Below are 20,620 nucleotides of genomic sequence, written 5' to 3' on the forward strand. Positions count from 1 at the left end.
CCCCTCGCTCCCAACCTCTTCACTGGAATCCGCCTTTACCTTCTTGTTTGTAGCTTGCCTCTTTGCCTGTCCCTCCTCCCCATTCCCCCCAGTGACACCTGATAGCTCATGGTGGCACAGTGGTTAGCACTGCTGCCTCACAGTGCTAGAGACCCGGGTTCAATACCCGCTTCAGGCAACTGTCTGTGTGGAGTTTGCACATTCTCCTTGTGTCTGCGTGGGTTTCCTAAAGGTGCTCCGGTTTCCTCCCACAGTCCAAAAATGTGTAGGTTGGGTGAATTGGCCATGCTAAACTGCCCGTAGTGTTAGGTAAAGGGGTAAATGTAGGGGAATGGGTCTGGGTTGCTCTTCGGAGGGTTGGTGTGGACTTGTTGGGCTGAAGGGCCTGTTTCCACACAGTAAGTAATCTAATCTAATCTAATCAACTCAGCCCCATTTGTAAAGTTTTTTTTTAAATATATGTTCATGTTAGACAGTGATTGTGTGGCGGGAAGATGTTTCAGCCTCCCCTACATGTTTGAATTTGAGTGCAGTGTGTGAAATTTCTTGTGAAATTTATAATATGCGTCCCCGAGAAAATAATTAACGCCAAAACAATGCAAGCTGGGAATGTAATTCAGTTTTAATTTAAAGATGTGTAATTCCATGCAGATTTTGGTGCAGTTGGTGGAATTTGTGGTGTTGTATGTTACAGTTTTCGCACGCAGATCTCTCGTTATGAAATGTATGTAATTATCCTGTAACACCTCTGTGCTATTTGCCTCGTGTTAGACAGGCAGAAGCTGGGGAGTTGGCTTTGTGGAGACAGTCTGAATGCATTTCCCTGCTTGTTCTGCCCTGCCCTGGGGACAGTGGCTGTTGTGGGTGAGTTTTACTCCTCCTTTTGAAGAGAGATTTTCATGAGGGTGTTGCTGTTTCAGAACTGACCTTTTGTTGCTGTCCGTTTTATCTACTGCAGCGCACAGGATTGCTGTTACGTTTGAGGCATGTATTTGAACAGAGATTTGGATTTCTCCCCTTTGCAGCAGCTGAGTCTTAAGACGGATAGCTTATGTATCAAGGTCTGGTCTCTGTGCAGTTGTTGATTGGAATGCAGAGATATACTGCCAAAGTTCTCACTGTATACTCCCCCCGTGGCCCTGTGTTTGGAAGTTTGACAATCACTTCCTGAACGGTCATAATTTCCATGATGTGCTTGTATCTGAGGAAGGGACCGTGAGTGGATTAATCTTGTCTGTCATTATGTCAGAGGTGAGTCTCTGAATCTGTTCATTGCTTGGACAGGGTGCAGTGCCCTGCACAAGAGTCCAAGGGACTGGGCCTTTATTTTTGTGAGGATTTATTTTTCCCCCACAGGCGCTGATCATTGTCTTAGCCCAAGTGCTATAGGATGGAGGGAGAAAGGAAAGATGTATGTTTCAGGATGGTCTTTCCTGATTCTTACACATCTTGATGTGTTTCGCAGTCACTCGAGTACCTTTTGTCACAGACAAAACATGGATTCCGGATATTCTGCAACAGTTCCCAAGAATTGGAACGGGGTGAACGTGGGCAAAGTGTGCGAATGTATTTGTGTTCCTCATACTATCCTATTCTGATCCAGAACCAATTTATCGACGGAAAGTTGTGTCTTGACAAATCTGCGGTTTTTGAAGTTCTAATTATTAAAATGGATAAGGGACATTACAGTGGATGTGCTTAACTTAGGTTTTCAAAAAAAGCTTTGATCAGGTACTGTGCAGTGTTATCACAAAGCATGAGGGATATCTCATAGAAATCTATAAAATTCTAGTGGGATATTCTTGAGCAATGTAAATATAGGAAGGATGTTCCTGATGAGAAGGGCTTTTATGGGTCAAGTCCATTGACTTACCACAGGGCTGCAGTCTTATTAGAGACACAACTGGCGGTGGTTAAACCAGGGGTCACCATGTTTCAGGAGAGGGAGGATGTTGAGAGGGAGAGTCCTTCGCAGTAACCTCAGCCAGAGCAGTAATTGAACCCACACTGTTAGCGCCACTCTGTGTCACAAACCAGCCGTCCAGCCAACTGAGCTAAATGACCCTCTAGTGTGGAGGGCACAGAGGCTGCAGGGGATAAAATCAGGTTAAGTGGGTGGGCAGGCATGTGCAAAGTTATCTATCATAAAAGCAAAACTGACATTTTTTTAATGGTAACAGACGAGGAAGTGTTTATATTTTAAAAGATTTGGTATCTTGTCCAGGAAGTCAACACCAACAACAAATGGATTTCTTACAAAGGAATTGGAGTATTTGAGTAAAGAGCTGAGAGTACAGCATGTTGGTGAGAGACAGTCAAAATTCATCCCTAGCAAAAACGAAGTGTGGTACAGGGAGGATGAAGCAACCATGGCTGACTAGGGAAGTCAAGAACAGCGAAAAAGCGTATAATGTGGTGAAGGACAGTCAGAAACCAGAGGATTGGGGAATTTCCCCTCCCTCCACCTTTTCTCAGTCCCAACCCTCAGACTCAGCACCGTCTTCTTGACCTGCAATCTTCTTCCCGACCTCTCCACCCCCACCCCATCTCTGGCCTATCACCCTCACCTTAACCTCCTTCCACCTATTGCATTCCCAGCGCCCTTCCCCTAAGTCCCTCCTCCCTACCTTTTATCTTAGCCTGCTTGGCACACCCTCCTCATTCCTGAAGAAGGGTTTATGCCCGAAACGTCGATTCTCCTGCTCCTTTGATGCTGCCTGACCTGCTGTGCTTTTCTAGCAACACGTTTTTAAGCTCTGATCTCCAGCATCTGCAGTCCTCATTTTCTCCTAAGGATAAAGGGAGGTCTAATTGAAAATTACAAAATACTGAGTGGCATGGACAGAGTAGACATTGGGAAGATTGGGTAGGAGAGACTAGGACCTGAGGGCGCAGCCTTAGCGTAAAGGGAAGACCTTTTAAGATGGAGATAAGGAGAAACTTCTTCAGCCAAAGAGTGGTGAATCTATAGAATTCATTACCATAGAAGGCTTTGGAGGCCAGGTCACTGAGTACATTTAAAATGGAAATAGATGGGTTCTTGAGTATCAAGGGTTACAGGAAGAATGGGGTTGAGAAATCTATCAGCCATGATTGAATGGCAGAGCAGACTCAATGGGCTGAATGGCCTGATTTCTGCTCATACGTCTTATGGTCTTATCCACCTGGTATACCGTGGTAGCTCGGGACTCCTCACCAAAGGAAAGATTTACTTTGCCTCGACGCTATGTATTGGAATTTCACCCAGTCTCATCAGAAAATTTGAGTAACCATCCTGAATTGCCCTTAAGGTGGTGATGGGCTACCTGGTGTGTGTGTGTGTGTTGGTTGGTGGGTAGGTGGGTGGGCGGGTGAGGGGAGCGGGGAGTAGGCGTCAGTGCTGAGGGAGAGCTGCATTGTGTGAGGGTTAGCGCCGAGGGAGCACCGCACTGTCGGAGGGTCGGTGCTGAGGGAGCTCTGCGCTTTGTGGTAGATCATGTCGGACTGAGATGAGGAGAGTGGTGAGCCTGTGGAATTGATTTCTACAGGAAGTGGTTGAGGCCAAAATATTGAATATTTTCAAGAAGGAGACGGATATGGTTCTTAAGGCTAATGGGGTCAAAGGGTAAAGGGGAGAAGCAAGCGGCAGCAAGGCACTGAATCAGCCATCATCATGTTGAGTGTCCTACCCCAGCTCCTGTTTTCCATGTTTCTGTGTTTCTCTGCCCTGGCTGAATGCAGAGTCCATGCACGAGTCGAAGAGCAGGCAATGTTTAACACTCAACTGGCATTTTAATGAAAAACAGATTATCTGCTCACGAACGCATTGCTGCTTTCAGGACTTGCTGTGCATTAATTCACAGCTTCATTATCAATGAGTGGCCTGTCCGATATGTTTTGGGAGCTGAAGATGTGAAAAGGCATATTTTATGTATATATGAATTTTTCTTTTCTGTCTTATGTGTTTCATTTTGATTCCTCTGCTGTCACTCTGGGATTAAAGGTGTGTGCTTTGCCAGTTTGTGTTTTGTAATCGAGGGCTTCACTCGAGCTCGGTGATTACATTGTGTTTGTGGGTGGTGTTTCTGTGGGGTGCCTGAGAGCATTCCTGCCTCATAGTTGGCCTTACCAAGCACGCTTAATGAATGGGTGGTTGAAGAATTTAAATTTGTTCGGCGTGTGGGTTGTTTTAGATGTCTGGGCTGTGTTTGTTTAAATGTGCATTTTGGACAGGAGTTTCTGTGGTGAAGTTCGAATCCAAAAGGATGCAGAGCTCTGCTGTGTTTGCACAGTGTGATCAATGTTCTACAAGTGTTTTCTGTTGCTGAGTTGAGGGACTGTGCTGCCAAGATTCTGTTCTCAGGGTGTGAAGAGCTCTATTTCAGGTTTTAATATTGTGATCCTTAATTTCTGCTGCTCTTAAATGCTCCTGTTTATTTCTTGAATCCGGTGACTGCTGCCTGGAAATTGTTTTTTTCATTCTTTGATTTTTGAGTAAGCGTTGCTGAGGCCAGTATTCATTGCCCATCCATAACTGCTCTTGAGAAGGTGGTGAGGAGCTACTCTCTTGAACTGCTGTAGTCCTTTGGTTGTCCCTGAACTCTCAGTGCTTTTGGGAGGGGAATTCCAGGATTCTGACCCAGCGACACTGAAGGAATGGTGATTTGTATTCCCAAGTCAGGCCGGTGAGTGGCTCAGAGGGAAAAATACAGGGGGTGGTATTCCGAAGTATCTGCCTGTCCTTTGAGGTGAAATTTATTAATTAACACTTGGGATTCTGGGAAATTTTAATAGAGTTGCAAGTAGACTTTAAAAGTTGCTTACTTTGTGGATTGTTTTCATAAGGAATCTTGGTACTTGGGGAATCGTGACGTAGTGGTAATGTCTCAGGATTAATGAGCCAGGGGCCCCGACGAAGGTCTGCAGACATGGCAGCTGTTGGAATTTGAGTTCAATTTGTAAAGCTGCTCTCAGCAATGGTTGTCATAAAAACCCACCCTGTTTCATTAGTGTCCTTTTAGAGAAGGGAATCTGCGATCCTTACCCAGTCTGGGTCTAACTCCAGATTTACAGCATTACCTACCCTCTGACATGACTGAGCAAGACACTAATCTCAAGGACAGTGATTAATAGGCAGCAAATGCTGGCCTTGCTGCTCACTCTCACATCCCATGAAAGAATGAAGAAATAAAAACACAACCTGGTGATTAATGTATTAGTAACTGTGTACAGTAGGCCAAGTGCACATTTATAACTTACTAATTCTGAATGGCTCCATTACCCTTTATACTTGCCTCTGCTTGTTGTCTCTTCCTCATGCTGGTTCTCTATCTGATGCTCCCCCTTGCTGACCCTCCTGCATTTGTTGCTTCCCACTCCTGAGCAGGGGCTCACAAGAGGGGCAGTAAGACCTTGAGAGGGTTCAGCGCAGGAGGTTTGATGGGTTGGGCAGGGAGGTGAGAGCAAAATCCACACAAACCCTACAGTGTGGAAACAGGCCCTTCAGCCCAACATGTCCACACCGACCCTCTGAAAAGTATCCAACCCAAACGTATTATCCTATCCTAGGCTACAGAAAAGACCAGTGTGAACTCTAAGCAGCCAAAGGATCATGCAGTGAATATTGCTGTTCTAAGTAGTCGACATTGAAAGCTGCTGTGATCTGATGCCTTACTCCAATGTTAGTGAGCTACCATTATGAACTGCTGCAGTCACTTGATGGAGGTTAATGACGGTAATTTCGTTCCAAGTCGAGATGGTGCGTGTCTGGAGAGGACCCTGCCCATGGTGGTGTTTCTATGCATCTGTGCCCTCCACGTTTTAGATGGAAGTGGTGATGGGTTTGGAAGGGGCTTTCTGAGGATCTTTGGTGAATTTCTGCAGTGTATCTTGGAAACAGTATACTCTGATGAGTGTCAGTGGTGGAGGGAGGGGATGTTGAAGATGGTGAATCGCGTACCAGTTAAGCGGTCTGCTTTGCCTGTATGGTGTTGAGCTTCTTGAGTGTTGTTAGAGCTACACCCATCCAGGCACATGGGGAGTATTTGAGTTTTGCTTTATAGATGGAGTTTGGGAAGGCAGAAAATGTTTTGTATAAAATGGTAAATACACAGGGTCAGTCGTAGTTACCACAAAGACCATAAGAGAGAGGTGCAGAAGGAGGCCATTCAGCCCTTCAATTCTGCTCTGCCATTCGGTGAGATCATGGCTGATCTGTAAATCCCAACTCCACTTTCCTGCCTTTTCACCATAAACCTTATTCTCTTACTGATTAAAAATCTGTTTAGATCATCCTTAACTATACTTACTGACTCTCTATGGCAAAGAGTTACACCTCAAAGGAAGAATACTTCCTCATCTCTGTCTGCAATCCCTTACTCTGAGGTAATGCCTTCTGGTCCCAGACTCTCCCACAAGGGGAAGTAACCTTTCCATATCTCCTCTGTTAAGGTCCGACAAATCCTGTATGTTTCAATAAGATTGCCTTTCATTTTTGTGAATTCCAGAGGGTACAGGCCCGATCGAGTTGACCTCTCTGCCTAAGAAAATCCCTCCATACCTCGGGTCAGCCGAGTGAGCCATCTTTGGCCTGCCAATGCCAGTATGTCTTTGCATTGATAAGGGGCCCAGAACTGTTCACAGTATTCCAGCTGTGGTCTGTCTAGTGCCTTGTACAGTTTTAGAAAACCTTCCCTACTTTTATGTTCCATTCTATTTGAAATAAAGACCTTCTCTATATGCCTTTTCTATTACTCGCTCAACTTCAATGCAAACCTTTTTGTGATTGATGTAGGAGTGCTCCCAAATTGTCCTGCAGATTTTCCCCATTAAAATAATGTTGAACACTCTGTTCTTCCTGCTAAGATGCATTATCTCATTTTTCCCTATACTGTATTCTGTCTGCTGAGTTTCTTGCTCACTCACTTAAACTGTTTACATCTCTCTGCAGACTCTGTCATTTTCAACAGTTGCCTTGCCACCTATATTTGTCATTGGCAAACCTGGTTATGGTATAATTGCTTTCCTAATCAGAATCATTAATATTTATTGCAAATAATTGTGGCCATGGCATTGTTGTCTGTGGCAATCCGCTAGTTACAGTTTGCCAGTCTGAAAATGCCACCCTTATCTATCAGACTCATCAGGTGTAACTGGGTTCACTTGTGGGTCCCACAACTCAGGAAGGATAATTGGAGGGAGTATAGCACAGACTCGCCAGATTTCCTTGAGTTGAGAAGGTGTTCATCAGGATGTTTCAAAGGCATTCAGTAAGTTAGATTGAAGAACAATTCCCTCTTGTGGAAAGAGCCCAGAACAAACACAAAATTGGAGCCAGGCCTTTCAGAGGTGCTAGAAGAAAGTGAGGACTGCAGGTGCTGGAGGTCAGAGCCAATAAGAGTGGTGCTGGAAAAGCACAGCTTGGTCAGGCAGCATCCGAGGAGCAGGAGAATCGACATTTCGGGCAAGAGCCCTTCATCCGGAATGAGGCTTGTGAGCTGAGGGGATGGGGGTAGGGCTGGGGGGAAGGGAGCTGAGAGTGCAATAGGTGGGTGTAATGGTGATAGGTCAGAGGAGGGTGTGGTGTTGGAGGGGGTCCAGACGGGGTTCATAAGAATGCTCCTGGGCATGAAGGGCTTGTTATGTGAGGAGTGGTTGAGGATTCTGGGTCTGTACTCGATGGAGTTTGGAAGGGTTGGGTGGGTGGGGGTGGGGGGTGGAATCTGGTTGAAAGTTACAGAATATTGAGACGCCTGGATAGGGGGACATGGAGAAGATGTTTCCACCAGTAGGATCTGAGGGCACAGCTTCAGGGTGAAGGGATAGAACTGAGATGAGGAGGAGTTTCTTCAGCCAGATGGTGGGGAATCTGTGCCACAGACATCTGCGGAGGTCAAGCCAGAGTGTATTTAAAGCAATGATAGATAGGTTCTTGATTAATAAAGGAATTAGGGGTTACAAGGAGAAGGCAGGAGAATGGGGTTGAGAAACACATCAGCCGTGATCGAATAGCAGAACAAACTCAATAGGCCAAATGACCTAAATCTGTTCCTATGCCTTATAGTCTTATGGTCATCCTGTCTGGAATTAATGATGGGTTAGAGGTTATTTTTCTGATTTGGGATTGGAATGTGAGTTCGGATCCTTTGAGAGGGTCCAGATATTGTCTGGGTCACATCTGTGCTTTGTGAGGACAACTAGACAGCTACTTGCGAACACTACTCAGTCCACAGTGAAATCAGGCTTGCCATAGTCCAAACTGATCTTCCTCTCCAAATTGTATCTTTGTTTCGAGTTCAATCGTATTGGTAATGTATGGTTACTGTTCACGCAGTAGTCTAATGGTAATGGAAATCCAGCATTTGAGTTCCACTGTGAGAAATTGAGTCAATTAAATTGTAATTTCAGACCTGGCAGCAAAGCCACAATGTAACTGCTATTGAAAATATTTGTTGAGTTGTCAGTAATGGTCAGAAAGTTGTTTACAAGTAATTTGCTTCCCTGGGTATTGGCAATTTCTCTGTCCGCAATGTTGATTCACTTCACTTAACAGTATTTACTGTAAATAAGAGTCTAGGATAAATATACTGACATTAATCTAATAGTTGTACTGTTGTAATGAAACCTTGTAAATGCTGACCTGGCTATTAAATCCTTACAAAATACAGGGAACTGGATTGTTTCTCTTGAAGATGAGAAGCTGGGAGGAGATCTGTTCGAGGTGTTCAAAATCATATGGTCTCTGGGAGATCAGGGGAAACTGTTTCCGCTTGTCGAACGATCAAGAATGAGAATGCACAGATTAAAAGTGGAGCAGCATTTTTCTGTCTGTTCCTCCTAACCTTTAACTCCCTGACTATCAGAATTCTATCTTATTCAGCCATAGAGTCACAGATATTGGCAGCACAGAAAAAGCCTTGCAGGCAGTGAGTGCCAGATTCCCACTGCCCTCTGGATGATAACATTCATCTTCACGTTTCCTCTAAACCCTCTGCTGCTTACCTTAAACCTATGCCTCTGTTATTGAGTACATTTGCAAATCGGTTGTATGTAAGTTGGAACACAGTGTAAGGCAATACAAAATACAGGAAATGTTTGTTAGTAGGATCTTTAAAATTCTTAATACACCCTGTATGGGACCCGTTAGTCAGTAAGAGCGTTTGTAGGCTGGAGATTTGTAAATCAGGGACTGCCTATAATTGCCAAAAGAAGTACTTGTGGCATGAGGAGAACTTACTTCAAACAGCAAGTAGTTTGGGCCTGGAATGCGCTGCCTGAGGGTCTGGTGGAGGCAGGTTGGATTGTTACCTGAAAAGTGTGTAAACCTCCGACCGTTCCCGTGTCCTGTATGGGTTGCTCCCAGCACGGTTATTTTCAACTATTATCACACATTCCCTGGCTTTCTAACAGTAATCCCTTTTTTTTCTGCTTCCCTTTTCTTTCTCTGTCTGTCTCTCGACACTGTCTTCATTTATGCATCAACCCACCTTATACACTTACACTCACACACACAATACTCTTCAATTCAACTGGACTCGAAATGTTAACTCTGCTGTTCTCTGTACAATGATACCAGACTTGCTGAGATTCTCCAGCATTTTCAGTTTTGTTTAATAATGTGCAGGGTTACATAGAGAAGACAAGAGAGTGGCAATGAGTGTTGCCAGAGTTGGAGGGTTTGAGCTATAGGGAGAGGCTGAATAGGTTGGGGCTGTTTTCCCTGGAGCGTCAGAGGCTGAGGGGTAACCTTATAGAGGTGTATAAAATCATGAGGGGCATGGGTAGGGTGAATATTGAAGGTCTTTTCCCTGGGGTAGTGGGCAAAGGTTTAAGATGAGAGTGGAAAGATTTAAAAGGGACTTATGGGGCACTTTTTTTATGCAGAGGGTTGTACGTATATGGAATGAACTGCCAGAGGAAATGGTGGAGGCTGGTACAATTAAAATGTTAAAAAGGCATCTAGTTGGATATGTGAATAGAAAAGGTTCAGAACGATATAGGCTAAACGGTGGCAAATGGGACTAAATTAATTTAGGATATCTGGTTGGCATGGACAAGTTGCACTGGGGGGGTCTGTTTCCGTGCTGTACATCTCTATCTCTCTGATTGAATTGCTTACTTGGAGAGCCAATGTGGGCATGATGGGCAGAATGGTCTCTTCTCTGCTACAGTGATTTTGTGAATACTTCCACAACTGAACCTCAGTGATCCTGTCAGCTGTCTCAGATGATTGTAAATGATTCCATAGACATTATTCCTGGCCAGTGGTTAGTGTTGTGGTGGGAATGGAGCTGTGTGTACCATGGTTTAGGAGCTGTGTTGTGTTTGCTGCAGTCTCTAACATGAAGTTTGATTGCAGTTTCAAAAAAAAAGATTTCCCTCCTTGAGCTACAATCTCTCAACGCTTTTTCTTAATCAATCATTGAGACTTCTTTCATCTGTTCACCTTTCAAATGTAACCTTTTAATACTGATTGAGTGTAGATTTTGAATTTCAGTTTAAATCTTAATTATTTCTTTTCCTGGATTTAATCTGTTACCGTAAATTCAACTTGATTTTAAAATTGGCTGCTACGTACACTAAGAAGAAAGTGAGGACTGCAGATGCTGGCGATCAGAGTTGAAAAATATGATCATGTTCCTGATGAAGGGCTTATGCCCAAAATGTCGACTCTCCTGCTCCTTGGAAGCTGCCTGACCTGCTATGCTTTTCCAGTGCCACACTATTGCATACACTAATCCTGGTCAATGAGTCTGCATTCTCCTGAAATGTGAGCCTTGATAAACAACAGGTAATTGCCCAGTGAATTAAATCCTGCAAGGTGTGGTGTCAGGTCCATAGGCCCAGGATTCATGTACACACAGGGAGGATTAGGTCATTCAGTCCTTTGAGGAGAAAGTGAGGACTGCAGATGCTGGAGATGCTATTCCTGAAGAAGGGCTTATGCCCGAAACGTCGATTCTCCTGTTCCTCGGATGCTGTCTGGCCTGCTGTGTTTTTCCAGCATCACATTTTTCAATTCAGTCCTTTAAACCAGCTCCATCATTCCTTCAGATCTTGGCTGATTACAGCAGCTTTTTTCTGTCTGTTCCTCCTAACCTTTAACTCCCTGACTATCAGAATTCTATCTTATTCAGCCATAGAGTCACAGATATTGGCAGCACAGAAAAAGCCTTGCAGGCAGTGAGTGCCAGATTCCCACTGCCCTCTGGATGATAACATTCATCTTCACGTTCCCTCTAAACCCTCTGCTGCTTACCTTAAACCTATGCCTCCTGGTCATTGATCCCTCCATCAAGGGCAAACTTTCTTCCTGTCTGTGTCCCTCAGTTTTGTACATCTCAATCTCCTCTGCTCTGAGTAAAACAGCCTGAGTCTGTTCAATCTTTCTCCGTGAGTTAAACTCTCCAGCCCAGGCAACACCTGGATAAATCTCTTCTGCGCCCTCTCCAGTGCATTCACATCCCTTACACAAAGTGGATTCTAGAACTGCGCACAATACTCTAGCCCCTGTGGCCCAAACAATGTCTTATACACTTTCAGCATAACCTACCTACTCTTAACTCAGTAAGAGTTTAAAAGCAGCAGATGCTGGAACCCAAAGTAGACAGGTAGGAGGCTGGAAGAACAGCAGCCATGCAGCATCAGGAGGGGCAGAAGTCGACGTTTCGGGGTGTAACCCTTCTTCAGGACTGGGGGTGGGTGTAGGGGGAGCTGCATGAAAAACTGGGTGGTGGGGGCAGGGTGATGAAATGTGCAGTTCTAGAATCCACATTGTGTAAGGGATGTGAATGCATTGGAGAGGGCGCAGAAGAGATTTATCCAGGGTTGCTACATTTGCTGATGACACCAGAGGATGTAGGAAAGCTAGTTTTAGTGAACTTGTAGAGTCTGCAAAAGGGTCTAGATAGGTTGAATAGGGCAAATAAATTGGCAGATAGACGATCAAACAGAAAAATATGAACTTGTCCACTTTGCCAGGAAACACGAAAAGCAGTATTCAAGTTTTAAGATAACTATGAATAAGGATAAGTCAAGGCCTTGTGGCAAGGCACTAAACTGGGGATGGGCAAATTACATCAGTATTAGACAGGAGCTAGGGAATGTTAATTGGGAGGAGCTGTTATTGGGTAAGTCCACACTTGATATATGGGAATTGGTTAAAGGCCTGCTGGGGAGGGCTCAGGACTGGCATGTTCCAGTCAGGAGGAAGGACAGGAGATGGCAAGGTAAGGGATTCTTGGATGTTGTCTTCATGGATTTTAGTAAGGCTTTCGACAAGGTCTGTCTTGGTGGGTTCATCCAGAAGATTCAGATGTATCGGATCCACAGTCACTTGGCTGCATGGCTTCAGAATTGACTTGCCATAGAAGGCAGAGGGTAGTGATGGATGATTTTCAGGCTGGAGATTCATGACTGTGGTGTTTCACAGGGATCCGTACTGGGATCACTGCTGTTTGTGATGTATATAAATGACTTGGATGAAAACATAGTTGGGTGGGTTAGTACATTTGCAGACGATACAAAGATCGGTGGAGTTGTGGATAGTGTAGAAGGTTGTTAAAGGATACAGCAGGATATAGATCAGTTGCAGATATGGGCAAAGAAATGGCAGATGGAGTTTAACCTGGGTAAGCGTGAGGTGCTGCATTTTGCGAGATCAAATGTTAAGTTAAAGTATACAGTTCATGGCAGGACCCTGAACAACATTGATGTACAGAGAGATCTTGGGGTTCAAGTCCATAGTTCCCTGAAAGTCGCCACACAAGTAGATAAGATTGTTAAGAAGGCATATAACATGCTTGCTTTTATTGGTCTGAGAACTGTTGCAGCTTTATAAGACCTTGGTTAGGCAGCACTTAAAATACTGTGTTCAGTTCTGGTCACCACATTATGGGAAGGATGTGGAGGTTTTGGAGATGGTACAGAAGAGATTTACCAGGATGCTGTCTGGACTAGAGGTATAAGCTATAAGGTGAAGCTAGAAAAACTCAGGTTGTTTCCTCTAGAGGAGCGGAGGCTGAGGGGAGACTTGATAGAAATCTGTAAAATTATGAGATGCATTGGTAGGGTTGACAGTCAAAGTCTTTCTTCCCGAAGTTGAAATGTCTAATACTAGGGCGCATGCATTTAAGGTAAATGGGGAAAATTCAAAGGGGATGTGAGGGGCAAGTATTTTTACATAGAGTGATAGGAATCTGGGACACACCGCCAGGGGTGACAGTGGAGCCAGATACGATAAGGGCATTTAAGGGACTTTTACATAAGCACAAGGAACGAAGGGATATGGATCAAGGTCAGCAGAAGGGATTAGTTTAATTTGGCATCATGTTCGGTACAACATCATAGGCCAAAGGGCCTGTTCCTGTGCTGTGCTGTTCTGTGTTCTGTACAGTTTAAATTGATTGGGGCGATGCTGGAATAGGGGTGGAGTTGAGGAACCACAAAGGGGAAAATAAAACCCTGATTGAAGTTGTGTACTGGCCTTCTACCAGTAGTCAGGATGTAGGGAAGAAAATAAACCAGGAAATAGAAAAGGTATATGTTGTGGGTAAATTCATTGCATGTCACCTTTTAATTTGATGACTCATAAAAAAAATCTCCCATAGTCAAGTACTGAAACAATGATTTAAATTATTATTGCATGTAGCAACCAAAATAAGACCCCTCAAGTCAGTAAGATAAGCCTCGCAACTCAACTTGGCTGTTACCTTATTATTGATGGAATCTGGGAGAAAGTGAGGACTGCAGATGCTGGAGCTCAGAGCTGAAAAATGTGTTGCTGGAAAAGCGCAGCAGGTCAGGCTGTATCAAAGGAGAAGGAGAATCGATGTTTCAGGCATAAGCCCTTCTCCAGGAATTCCTGAAGAAGGGCTTATGCCCGAAACGTTGATTCTCCTTCTCCTTTGATGCTGCCTGACCTACTGCGCTTTTCCAGCAACACATTTTTCAGCTATTGATGGAATCTGGCCAGGATTTCACCAATAGCAATCTGTCTCTCGCAAGTGTCTGGGGTTCGATCCTTGTGCAATGTTGTTCTTTGAAGTTCTGCTACTGACTTGTTCTGGTGTTGGATTCTTATGCAAGTTTCTCTCTTTCAAGTTTGTGGTGTGACATTATTGATGATTCATAACATTTTTTTGTCCCTACCGTTGATTACATTTCTGGAGACCTCCAGTCTGTGGCTTGCCTTCATATCAGAAGCAGCTCCCCTGTAGTTTGTTACATTCAGGGTACGCTGTCTGTTTAAAATGCAGCTTTTCCTGCAATTAACTCCTTAAGTTCTTCTGCAGGCCAATCCTTGTCCTGAGTGCATAAAGCATCCAGTTTATCAGCAGGAGTTAAAGCAGTTTGATAATCTTGCCAAGACATGGCTAATTGCTTTCAGTCTCTATAACAGCTTGTCATCTCGAGAAACAGTTTATTCCAGAAAAAGTTAATGCTGCTTCATTCAATCCATAAAGTTATTAAAGTTGTGAAGTTTACATTATGTAAGAAAGGAACTATTGCAATAATAAGGAACAAAAAAGAACAGAGAAAATTTACAGCCCAGGAACAGGTCCTTTGGCCCTCCACGCTGGAACCGATCCAAATCCACGGTCTAAACCTGTCGCTCATCATAGGGGTCCTCAATATGTAGCTGGATTAGGAAAATTAGTATGTTAGCAGATCTTAGGAAAAGGAATTTGTGGAATGCAAGATGCATCTTAGGGCAGAGCCCACTAGGGATCAAGCAATTCTGAATTTGGTAATGTGTAATGATGCAGACTTGATTAGGGAGCCGTAGGTAAAGGAACCCTGAGAAGGCAATGACCATAGTATAATGGTCACTGACTCTGCAGTTTCAGAGGGAGTGGCTGGAATCTGATGTAATGGTATTACAGTTATAGAGTCATAGAGATGTACAGCCTGGGAACAGATCCTTCGGTCCAACCCGTCCATGCCGACCAGATGTCCCAACCCAATCTAGTCCCACCTGCCAGCACCTGGCCCATATCCCTCCAAACCCTTCCTATTCATATACCCATCCAAATGCCTCTTAAATGTTACAATTGTACCAGCCTCCACCACATCCCCTGGCAATTCATTCCATACACGTACCACCCTCTGTGTGAAGAAGTAGGTCTCTTGCATATCTTTCCCCCCTCACCCTAAACCCATGCCCTCTAGTTCTGGACTCCCCGACCCCAGGGAAAAGACTTTGTCTATTTATCCTATCCATGCCCCTCATAATTTTGTAAACCTCTATAAGGTCACCCCTCAACCTCTGACGCTCCAGGGAAAACAGCCCCAGCCTGTTCAGCCTCTCCCTGTAGCTCAAATCCTCCAACCCTGGCAACATCCTTGTAAATCTTTTCTGAACTCTTTCAAGTTTCACAACATCTTTCCGATAGGAAGGAGACCAGAATTGCATGCAATATTCCAACAGTGGCCTAACCAATGTCCTGTACAGCTGCAACATGACCTCCCAACTCCTGTACTCAATACTCTGACCAATAAAGGAAAGCATACCAAACGCCTTCTTCAATATCCTATCTACCTGCAACTTTACTTTCAAGGAGCTATGAACCTGCACTCCAAGGTCTCTTTGTTCAGCAACACTCGCTAGGACCTTACCATTAAGTGTATAAGTCCTGCTAAGATTTGCTTTCCCAAAATGCAGCATCTCGCATTTATCTGAATTAAACTCCATCTGCCATTTCTCAGCCCATTGGCCCATCTGGTCCAGATCCTGTTGTAATCAGAGGTAACTCTCTTTGCTGTCCACTACACCTCAAATTTTGGTGTCATCTGCAAACTTACTAACTGTACCTGTTATGCTCGCATTCAAATCATTTGTGTGAGTAAAGATAACTATTAAAACATGAGGCAGGAGCTGGCCAGAGTTTATTGGAAAAGAGCCTCACAGGAATATGGTAGAGTAGCGCTGGCAGGACTTTCCGGGGATAATTCAGGAGGCAGCAGAAATACATCTCAAGGAAGAAGAAACATCCTAAGGGGCTGACAGGGGAAGTTAGGCAAAAGTAAGGACTATAGACGCTGGAGATCAGAGCCTACATTAGAATGGTGCTGGAAAAGCACAGCAAGTCAGGCAGCATCCAAGAAGCAGGAAAATTGATGTTTCAGGCAAAAGCCCTTCATCAGGAAGGGCTTTTGCCTGACAGGGAAGTTGATGACCCAGCAACTATCCTTGTGGACGTCCATTGGTTAAAACTTTCTAAACTGAGAATAACCCATTAATCCCGACCTCTTGCATCCTGTTGATGTGGGTAAAGGGTTGGTGAGCTAATTGGTTGTTCCCTGTGCCACAGTACGTATGCAGTAACCTTTAATGTGGCAGCTTATCTAATGCCTCATGGAAATCCAAGTATGGTACATCGGCTGGTTTCCTTTGATTACCTCTCAACCTGTCTCAAATGCTTCCCAGATCATACATATTTATTTCCATTTATGCTAACAATTCATCTCTTTGTTTGGTCTTTCAGGAGTCAGTACAGCCAGATGGGTCGAATGGTCTCCTGTACTGTAAAATTCAATGATTATATTAAATTCTGCCAGCATTGTGACACAGGATGTTAAACATTTTCAAGGCCATTTTTGCAATCCCAGACTTATCTGATGATACACTCTTCAAGTTTGTGTGTTCTGTCCCTTCTGTCACAATCTGTTTATCATTACCCAAATTACTCCCCTGCTCTATTGCTTTGTTGTTTCCCTTTATTGGAAAAGGCACAGTTAAAAGTTGTAGCAGTGCTGACAGTGGCTCTCGGGTGCAGTTCAGAGTGAAAGAGTACAGTTGTGCACGTGAGACTTACCCTCTTTATTTTATCGTTTTATCCCCTCCCCAAAATCTGCCTGATAATAATCTGAGCTTCTCTCTGGGGAGAATGCTGTTTCTTCCTTGCTGATGTTTGTGTGGTTGACTGAACGGGAAAAATTCCCAGAGCTTCAGAGAGTGCTTTCCCTGGCTGGTGACACTACTTTGAGTTTCAGGAACAAGTAAATAGGCTTTTGAAATTCTTATCTGAGTTTCAAAGGAGCGGTTCGTTCTGCCTTAGACTGACTGACTGACTGATACAATCATTGTGATTACAAGCAATGCAGTTTCACCACAAACTGGTTGCCATTTACATCAAAAGACGAGTGTGGGCCCTTGTATTTTTTTCTCTCTCATCTGGAACAGTGAGAGCCTTGTGTGCAATTTCACAATCTACCAGAAATAGCCCTAAGGCCTTTCACATTGGACCTTTTGAAGCTGAGAGAGTGAGTGCCCCTGCAGCTGAGGTGTCAAGAAGGAGTTCCTCACCCCATCGTTATTGCTGAACCAAAAACCTCACGACAGCTTGCTGTATGACAGACTGATACGGTCTCATCATTCTCTGCACTGTCTGTAAATCCTCCTCCATGCTGTGACACTTGTGGGTTGACTTGAGAAAACCCTTTGGCAACATTACCAATTAATCAGAGACGTTGAAGACTGTGTGTCGTCTTCAGAATAAAAGATTAGAAGATAGAGATGAGCTGATTTCATTTGGGTGCCATTTTGAAGCAGCTGTTATTTTTAGGTTGAGTTTCCGTTTTCTTTCAGCATAAGAAAGACTTGCAGGAATTTAGAAAGGGAAGAGTCAATTTGGTTGAAGAATATAAATCTGGCTGTGGGCTGGGACATGTGGTCAGCTACTGCACTGGTGGGAGGCCATGATTGCGATGTGACAGTTTACCACCATCAGTGTTGACATAGGAGTTATAACTGCATGCATGCAAACGCAAGATCATAAATTGTCACAAGATTTTCACATGTATGCTCTTGGCACATAACTAAAATTCTCAGCGATGTCTCGATCTAAAATAGCAAGCATTGTAGAGCCAGTTCAAAAATGGAGTTGTGATACCAATTGGAGACACTGTGCACGCATGCAGCAGACCTTGGGCTGATTGGTGCCTAACAACATTGGCACTAGACTACGTCCATCTCCAGTGGAAGAGAATCAAATGCTCTCTCGATGTCACTGGCATCGCTGAAATTCTGACCTCCAACTGTTTTCAGCACCTTCATCACTGACCTGCCTTTCTTCATAAAGTCAGGGATGTTTGGTGATATTGCACAATGTTCAGCACTGCACAACCCAGGGAGTGAACATTCCACATCCAAATGGTGCAAGATCTGGATAATATCCAGGTTTGGACTGAGAAATGGCAAATAACATTTGTGCCCTACAAATGCTAGGCAAGGACCAGCTCTAATAAAGAATGGTGGCTAGATTGTCTCTTGACATTCAATAGCATTACTGTCTCTAATTACCCACTACCAACATCTTGGGGATTACTGTTGAACAGAAACTGAACTGGACTATACAGATAAATGCAGTGATTACAAGAGCAGGTTAGAGGCTGGGAATACTGCAACGAGTAACTCTCTTCCTGTATCCCTGAAGCCTGTCAACCATCTACAAGGCACAGGTCAGGTGTGTGATGGAAAACTCCCCACTTGCCTGGGTGACAATGCTCGAAGCTTGACACCATCCAAGCTAATACAGCCCACTTGATTGGCACCACACCACATCCACAAGCATCTACTCCCTCCTCCACTGATGCTCAGAAGCAGCAGTGTGTACCATCCAAACAATGCAGTTCAGAATTTCGACAAGGTTCCTTAGGCAGGACCTCCCAAAGCCAAGACCACTTCTCATCTTGGGTGGCAGACACCTGGGAACACCATTCCCTGAAACTTCTCCTCCGAGCCACTCACCATCCTGACTTGGAAATATATCCCCGTTCCTTCACTGTTGCTGGGTCAGAATCCTGGAATTCCCTCCCTCAGGGCATTGAGGGTCAACCCACAGCACACGGACTTGAGCGTTTCAAGAAGGCAGCTCACCCCCACCTTCTTAAGGGGCAACTAAGTACAGGCAATAAATGCTGGGTCCAGCCAGTGGCACCCACATTGCATGAGTGAATTTAAAAAAAATTCAAATGAGCAGCTGACGCTGGAAAGACCTACTGACATTGGAGATAGTCCCGAGAAGATTTACTTGGCTGATTCCAGGTATAGGGGGATTGTTTTACGAGGTGAGTTGAAATAAATTGGGCCTGAAATTACTGAACTTAAAAGAACGAGAGGTGACATTATTGTAACACACAATAAGGGGATTTCTGTGGGGATTTGGTAGGATAGTTGTTTTCCCCTTGTGGAAAAGTGTAGGTCCAGAGGATGTAATTTCAATAAGCAGTAGCTAATTGAAGACAGATGAGGAGGAATCAAGGGTAGGGAATCTGTGATTTTTTTTTCCCTCTGAGGGCTGTGGAGAATGGGCCATGAAATATATTTAAAGCTGAGAGAGCCAGGTTTTTAATCCTTAAGGGAATCTAAGGTTTTGGAGAAAAAGCAGGAAAGTGGACTTGATGGTTATCAGATCAGACGTGATCTAATTAAATAATGGAGCAGATTCGATGGGCTGAATGGCCTTCTCTCATGTTAGTTTTAGGGCCTGTGCTCATGTCCCAAGAGAAAGTATAAAGAGCCGGGACATTATCCTCTGACCTGGCCAATGTTTATCCTTTGGTCCACATCACAAAGAAACTGGTTACCTACTTAGTATGACATTGCTTGCTTAGCGAGTTTTGAGAATTGTGAGGTTCTGGATGTAGGTTTGCTCGCTGAGCTGGAACGTTCAGTTTCAGATGTTTTGTCACCATACGAGGTAACATCTTCAGTGAGTCTCTGGGCGAAGCACTGGTGGTGCGCTTGCTAGTTTGTCAATGGTGCGGTCGCTAAAGAATAATAGGGTGGTTATGGTAGGGGATTTTAACTTTCCAGACCTAGACTGGGACTGCCACAGTGTTAAGGGTTTAGATGGAGAGGAATTTAAGTGTGTACAAGAAAATTTTATGATTTAGTATGTGGGTGCACCTACGAGAGAAGTTGCGAACCTTGACCTACTCTTGGGAAATAAGGCAGGGCAGGTGACTGAGGTATCAGTGGGGGAGCACTTTGGGGCCAGTGACCATAATTCTATTAGATTTAAAATAGTGATGGAAAAGGATAGACCAGATCTAAAAGTTGAAGTTTTAAATTGGGGAAAGGCCAATTTTGATGGTATTAGGCAAGATTCTATGTTCTATGTTCTATGTTCTATGTTCTAAACTTTCGAAAGCTGATTGGGGGCAGATGTTCGCAGGTAAGAGACGGCTGGAAAATGGGAAGCCTTCAGAAATGAGATAACAAGAATCCAGAGAAAGTATATTCCTGTTAGGGTGAAAGGGAAGGCTGGTAGGTATAGGGAATGCTGGATGACTAAAGAAATTGAGAGTTTGGTTAAGAAAAAGAAGGAAGCATATGTAAGGTATAGGCAGGAGAGATCGAGTGAATCCTTAGAAGTGCATAAAGGTAGTAGGAGTATACTTAAGAGGGAAATCAACAGGGCAAAAAGGGGACATGGAGATAGCTTTGGCAAATGGAATTAAGGAGAATCCAAAGGGACAAAAGGGTAACATTGGAGAGAATAGGGTGCCTCAAAGATCAAAGTTGAAACTTTATTGCTGGAACAGCACAGCAGGTCAGGCAGCATCCAGGGAACAGGAGATTCGACGTTTCGGGCACAGGCCCTTCCTCAGGAATGAGCAGAGAGTGTTCAGCAGGAGA

General features: G+C 44.2%; 1 protein-coding gene across 5 annotated transcripts in view; it reads left to right on the forward strand.

Annotated features, from left to right (window-relative positions):
* The window catches only part of zgc:86598 (STKc_CK2_alpha domain-containing protein), an 83,102-nt gene that overhangs the window by 754 nt on the left and 61,728 nt on the right, over positions 1 to 20,620 (forward strand). The window contains exon 1 of one of the 5 annotated variants that reach the window (XM_043690954.1): positions 804 to 864. The exons of 3 other annotated variants lie outside the window; for them this stretch is intronic. The gene's annotated coding sequence lies outside the window, so the exon portion shown is untranslated. Of the gene's footprint in view, positions 1 to 803; positions 865 to 1,226; positions 1,252 to 20,620 lie in introns of those variants that run through there. One more of the 5 variants, XM_043690956.1, reaches the window with a different exon arrangement.

This window comes from Chiloscyllium plagiosum, chromosome 5, assembly GCF_004010195.1.
Source record: "Chiloscyllium plagiosum isolate BGI_BamShark_2017 chromosome 5, ASM401019v2, whole genome shotgun sequence".
NCBI lineage: Eukaryota > Metazoa > Chordata > Chondrichthyes > Orectolobiformes > Hemiscylliidae > Chiloscyllium > Chiloscyllium plagiosum.